This window comes from Octopus sinensis, linkage group LG8 (assembly GCF_006345805.1).
Source record: "Octopus sinensis linkage group LG8, ASM634580v1, whole genome shotgun sequence".
NCBI lineage: Eukaryota > Metazoa > Mollusca > Cephalopoda > Octopoda > Octopodidae > Octopus > Octopus sinensis.
Window position 1 is genome coordinate 11,447,128 of NC_043004.1, and position 7,500 is coordinate 11,454,627.

Here is a 7,500-nt window from a genome sequence, read left to right on the forward strand (position 1 = left end):
ATGATAAGGATGAGAGAAGACAGAAAGCGCCCGCCGACCCTCTGTTTCTCTATAACATTGCTCGTTAACAATACATTAGATGAGGCCATGAACCTCTTGCAATTCGTCTAAAATGACAACAATGTCAATCATTATAAATATATACACATTTCGGCGTAAAGCCTATTCTTCTTTGCCCCCGACCAGGCTGTAACATGCCCATAGGTACTGCTCCGGACCAACAGGAACGCGCTTCGTCGTAACCGACGGAGATCACGATTGCGAAGGGGGATACAATTGGTACTCTGTATCAAATATATAAGCCTACAGCTACACTTAAATGCGTATATATAAATCAGGGTTACCTCGTTACAGTATGTAAACGCGGTGGCTTTCTTTCGCTTTGTCCAATTGATCCGATTATTTCTGCCAAATCATCAATCGATAAAACACAAGCGTTAGCAAGTTTCTCTCTCTTTTGTACGTTACTTACATGGGACACATCAAATTTTGTAACTCCTCCAACTGACAGCTCGTTTGAAATCACCTAGTTCACTAAACATCCATTAAATTGTTTTGTATTCAGATGCTTTTAAGAATTCTTATTATTCAGAACTGATTGATTTTCCATGTAAGCTAGTTCATATACAAGCATAAATCTTAATTAGAACGAGAATATTGTAATAAATGGTTCTTTATATACGTATATACAGAAACTTTTACATCAAACAAGCAATCTGCAAATGTCTGCTTACTATAGAAGTGAGAAATGAGGAAGACGCTATCAAAATTGTCCAGTAAGTATGTAGCAAATATGCAATTTTTACTTTGAATTCGTCTGTATTGTTATTTATGTTATTATTCATATTGTTATTCACTGTTTCTTGTGTTAAGAGATACGAACACGACATACGACAGAGGAAAACGTTAAACCATTCGTCAATTTCCGGTTACTTATTCACTCCATTACTAAGACAATATTTCTGTCTTTATGCTTACCTGCTGTATATATTTTAAAAATAATTGCGGCATATTTATCGGAGAAGTGCCTCAGAATTTCTTTATGTGTTTGTACACGAACGGTAAGAACTGGGTGCATATTAAATGAAATCAAAACATTTCTATGAAACAAATGTTTAAATCGTTAATTCTTAACAAGGATTCCGAGGGGTAGATTCGTGAGTTCCAGCAGGTGAGTTCCACTTTAGGTTAGAAATTTCCTTTCTTTTTCCGCATTATTTTGCTAGATTTCTTTTTATGTTTACTGAATTTATCGGAGAATATTTTCGATAAATATTTTTAAAAATTGCTATTTAACAAATTTCGTTGTGCTGATAATAATATTTTTCTAAACATAATTTTTGGGGAAGGTTGGGTGCTTTATGAAGAACATTTGCTGCTGTCTTAAATCGTATAGAGACACGGTGCTCAATGGCTACGATTCAAGTATAACTTCAACAAGAAAATTGCATCAAAGCTGTATGATAGTGGCATGCAGACAATCATAACTTGTTTTACATTGCTTTTTATTATTCTCTTCCGTTTTACGAATTCAGTGTACACATGTGCATTGCGTGCTCATACTTCTCTTTCCGGTTCCTATTCAGAATTGTTTACAGATCACAGCCATCTCACGGACCTGCGATCGAGAGGAGCGCGAAGCGCTCTGGTGGTTGTGAAGAAACTGTTTGGATGTTTTTTTTTTATCATGCATACATACTCTTTCACTTTAAAATATCACAACTCGTAAAATAGATGAACTTATATTATGCAGAAGAATAACTCGGTATTCTGCTGAGATGAACACTGTGTTGCTTTATAAACAATAAATTAAGTTTATGTAAACTCCGGTCAACTCCGGTCTAAAATGACAACAATGTTAATCATTAAACTCCGGTAAACTCCGGTCCTGATTCATAAATATCTGTGCATTTCTGTTAGAGAACCAGTTGTCGATCGACAGAGTTGTAGGTAGGACATACAAGTTTCAGATAAGAGCGGATACATAAAGATGGCGCATGAAGCCCCTTTGATGAGTGAGTGGATAATCTTTGTCACATGAAGCAGTCCTCCTGTTTAACGGTTAAATATGTCGAACGCATTAAATATAAGCTCAGGAAAGCCAAAGCAGTTACAGAATAGTCTGTAGATATATCAGAGGAATAGAACTGTTTATATTTTCCAAAGAGAAAAAAATCATGAATCTCCAGACTAACTGAGGGGCGTCGATGATGTCTGATGCCTGTAAAACAGTTATCACACACACACACACACATACACACGCACGCATGCACGCAAACACACGCCCGCACACTCATAATGTTCATCATTATTTGATGATAATGATGATGATGATGATGATGATGAGCAGGAGGAGGAGGAGGAGCGGGGAATATGTTGATGATTACGACAACAACTTTGGTGGTGATTGAAGTAGTAATTGTGGTGTGAGGTGTTTTGGCGGCGGCAATTACATCCTCAACTGCTCTCCAAGTTCAAACTAAGTCAAGATCGAAAACAGTAAGTAACACTAAGTTACAGAATTTGATATAATTAACTTTACCCAAACGAATTCCAGTGGGAATTACTAACAATGGTACTGATTCCATTGCACTATCCCAATAAGAAATAGTTCAATACTTCTACATTGTGTTTAGAGATATTGCAATTCTCGTGAATATTTAATGGTTCTTTTGGATTTCATTCATTCCTTTTTATATCATGCAATATAACTATGAACGTAGGGTTGTATCATTCAAGTGTACACATTTTGGATAAATATTTCTAAATATTTCAATATATTTAATGCTGTATTGTGTAGGTAATTTTGTTAAGCTGACGAATTGAGCATAAAATATGTAAAAGAAATTCTAAATGAATGAAAATAAAATCCGTACAGCAGAGCAAAAGAAGCAAAATTTTGAAAACATTTAAATGAGTTTTACAGAAAAGTAAATTTCAATGTTTTGGGAAAAAGCATGATGGCTTTTTAACCAGGAAATTGTAATTGAAAGCTACGGATATGTTTTGGATGTGATAGAATTCAACAGGGGAATGTAGGTGTTTTTGGAATCACCGCTAATAATTTTGAAATTTTAATTTTATGTGAAATTAAATCAAACTGGAATTTGGGGAAATTATCTTCACTGATCTTTAATAGTCTCTAACAGTTGGCACTAAGTTTCTTTGGTTTACTTTCCATTACTAACAGGAACATTTCCATGAATTTAGAATTATTTTTGCGTACATCATTCAGTAAGCTTATGGCGAGCTGGTAAAATCGTTAGCACACCGAACGAAAATGCTTAGCTGCATTTCTTCCGTTAAAAGTGGAGGCGCGTGGCTTAATGGTTAGGGTGTCAGCATCATGATCGTAAGATTGTGGTTTCGATTCCTGGACCGGGCGAAGCGTTATGTCCTTGAACAAAACATCTCATTTCACGTTGCTCCAGTCCACTCAGCTGGCAAAAATGAGTAACACTGCGATGGACTGGCATCCTTTCCACCTGGGGAACACATACGCCATTGAAACCGGGCCTATAAGCCTGGCTAGGCTTTAAAAAAGGGCGCATTCGAGGAGGCGCGTGGCTTAGTGGTTAGTGTATCAGCATCATGATCGTAAGATTGAGGTTTCGATTCCTGGACCGGGCTACGCGTTGTGTTCTTGAGCAAAACACTACATTTCACGTTGCTCCAGTACACTCGGCTGGCAAATATGAGTAACGCTGCGATGGACTGGCGTCCCAACCAGATGGGGAACACATACGCCATTGAAACCGGGAAACCGCGACCATGAGCCTGGCTAGGCTTGAAAAGGGCGCATTTATTATTATTATTATTATTTATTACATCATTCAGTACAGTAGTGCCTAGCTGAATAATCTAAATTCATACCATTGTCCTACTTGAGTTATTTTCCATAGCTTACAATTTCTAATTGCATATTATATAGTGGTTGCTATAGGAAAAGAAAATGTCCTCCCCAAGTATACATTCATTCATAAATACACCAAAACACACTACGAAATTTATTTCTGTGCGAATAAGCAATGATATATTACATATGTATTTATACGCATATGTGTTTGAATGAGAGTGCGTACAGATGAATCTTCTTTCATATTTGCGAATATATGTACAAACGCATGGAAGTGTGTATGTGCGTGTGTACCATGTATATCAATGCATATATAACAGTTTCTGTAGATATTGTCAGAAGAAATTATCTGATAATCAGATAGTAATACCATGAGCATGGATGGATAAAGGCTTTTTGCTAAGCTCTGTCTAACTTGTCTAGTTTCAGCATTGCAACAAACGAGATTGCTTCCGCTTGCCTGAACCTAATACAATCGCAGTCATTATCAATCCAAAATGACATCAAAGTGAATTTTCTTACATAAATATACTTAATTCTTGAAAATGTCGGAAATTCAGCGTCCAATCGATAAGGTATTACACACACACCCCGCATATATATATATATATATATATATATATAGGTGTGTGTGTGTATGTATATATATATATATATATATATATATATATATATATATATATATATATATATATGCACATATATGCATATATATATACGTATATATATTACATATATACACACACACATATATATGCATATGTATATATTTTAATTCCAAGAAAGTTACAGGTTGTATTCATATGATATATATATATATATATATATATATATATATATATATTATATATATATATATATATATATATATATACATGTGTTTATATTTATACCTAGATACATATATATTCATATATACATGGCGTGGATATATGTATGTTAATGATAGTGATGCCGTATATTCTCCATCTCTTTCCACTACACTTAATTTACTTTATCTTGACAAGACTTCGCTGACCACTAAGCCCGGCCAGTTGGGGTAAAATATTGCGTTGTGTTTCTTGTGATATATGAATGAATTTACCTGCTGTTGCGTTGCAGAATTGTGCAGACATATGCCGTTAACATGCACACATATGTATATGCGTATATATGCACATATATACATATATATGTACATATATATATTTCTCTCTCTCTCTCTCTCTCTCTCTCCTCTCTCTCTCCATATATATATATATATATATATATATATATATATATATATAGAGGGCATTATACATACATGCCAGGTTTTTATGAGGTTTTTACGCTATCTACCTGACAATTTCTTGTTAAGTTTTCCTTATTAAGTGGTTGTCCTTAATTGCTAAATATATATATATAGATATATATATATATATATATATATATAGATATATATATATATACATATATACATACAGACATATACACATACATACATAATACCTACATAGATACACACATACATGCCCACATACACAGTAACAAGCACATACTTATTGTTTTGTCACAGCGGGAGGGAGAGAGAAAGTAAAAGAAAAAGAGGGAGAGAAAACGTGTTTACACCTTTGACCTTTTTATGGGGCCTTCGTGCATAGTTATGAGTGAAGATCAGAAACTTAAAGCCATGACCTATGGATTATCCACTGACAAATGCTAGGGTTAAACTGGTAAAATCAGTCTTATGTGTTTCCGCAGGAAATCACAGCATCAGATTATTTATTCATTCCTCCATTTTGCACGAGATATTACGAACTTGACGGTATTATATACAGCGAACAATTCCTCGATTTCTTGTATTAATTCGTGACGTCAATTTTTGTATTTGCCTTGTTCTTCAATTTTACCTATTTAACATCCATTAACGTCAGTATGTGTTGCAGTATTTAAGGGCTGTATTTAGAAGAAAAGTTGAGACTAGTACTTTGAAATATTTAGTCCAAGTGGACCACTTGGTATTAAATGGAAACAAAAACGAAATCTGCAATGATAGCTATCATCAGGAACAACGAAATATATTTACGATCTGATTTCAAAAGCTGAGCCTATTCCAAAAGGTACTGATATACATTCTTTGCTCGGGTCTTTTGGGTCACTAAATACATTGTCCTTAGATTCGCCTCTGTAATATATACGGCATTATTATTAAGGTCACTGAATAATAATTCGAACTCGGAATCTTGGGGTTAGTAGAATTTTAGGGCTTATAAGTCTAATATTCTGCTATCCTTCCTTAATACCGGTTCCCATATGCTGTGTCCTAGCAAATGTGTTTTCGTATGTGTTTTCTTTTAGTTTTCGTATTTTCCAGTGGTGTTCTCTGTCTATTACTTTAACTTCATCCGACTGGGAGGGCTGGTCTCCATTTTTCCATACATGATCAGCTAAACCCAATTCATCAATATCTCCCCTTGTCACAACTTTGCGATGTTCCTCTAACCTTATTTTGAGGGGGCGCGGCATGTTTCGCTTTTGCATGACCTACCACAGCTGCATGGGATGAAGTACACGCAGTTCTTAGTCAAAAAATCTCCTTCGAGTAAAACCACCAGTAAAAGAGAATTAAGGCAAACTTACTTTGCATTCAATATTTCGGGTATTATGAGCCTATTCACGGGGAATTAACGAATGATGCAGATGTGAGCGTAAAGTTATTGCTATAGCCTCCGAGGCAATACTTATACACTAAAGGAAACCAAGTATCAACAACAGAAGAGCGTTACAGGAAGCTAGCTGGTTGCTATAGCAACAACTTACCACGCATGTCTACTCCACACACACCTACATGCACGTACATCTCCAACATTCGTAAATTTCCTAAGGATGGGGTCATAACCCCGAAATAGTGAATGCAAGGTTATTCTACATGAATTCATATATTTATTTTCTTGTGATTTGCCTTGTATTTACTTCCATTTGTTCTGGCCTTACCCACGACCCATTATATAATATATATTTATATGTATGTATATACCATCTGAAAATGGGCCTTTGCACCTGAGATGTAAAGGCTTTATAAAACTTTCCGTTTTGTCAGAAGCTTTCTATTTTCTCTCTTTTTAACATCTTCGATATTACAATATTTCAAGAGAACTAAAACGCTCTTATATATACATATATATATATATAATATTATATTATATTATATTATATGTTTCTCTGTGTGTGTATAACAATGCACACACTGGTCCATGTTGGAAGGAATCCAGCCATTGCATTTAAGTCCTTGTCATATTCCACATGGCACGATTGTTGAGAAGCGCTGGTTATAGGCATATGTTTTCAAAAATGTAGGCTAAAATGAAGTTACTGTCTCTGATGGAAAATCGGAAGCTCATGTTTAACAGATGATGTTTTAACATCCATTCAGATTTGTTAAAAATTTGAAAAACTTGCACCAAACGTTTCTCTTGTCTTGAGTACTTTACGATTTACTGTAGATGTTTATGCACGTGTATGAATCTGTGAATTAATGCTTAGACACCAGTCAATCTGCAGTCTCTTGCGTAATAATTATACCATACAACGTGATAGTAAATTCGTCTGATTATTTCATATCTTGCAAGACATATTCGGGATAATTTTCGTATTTTCTCCCTTTTTTTAATCCTCTATTCTTC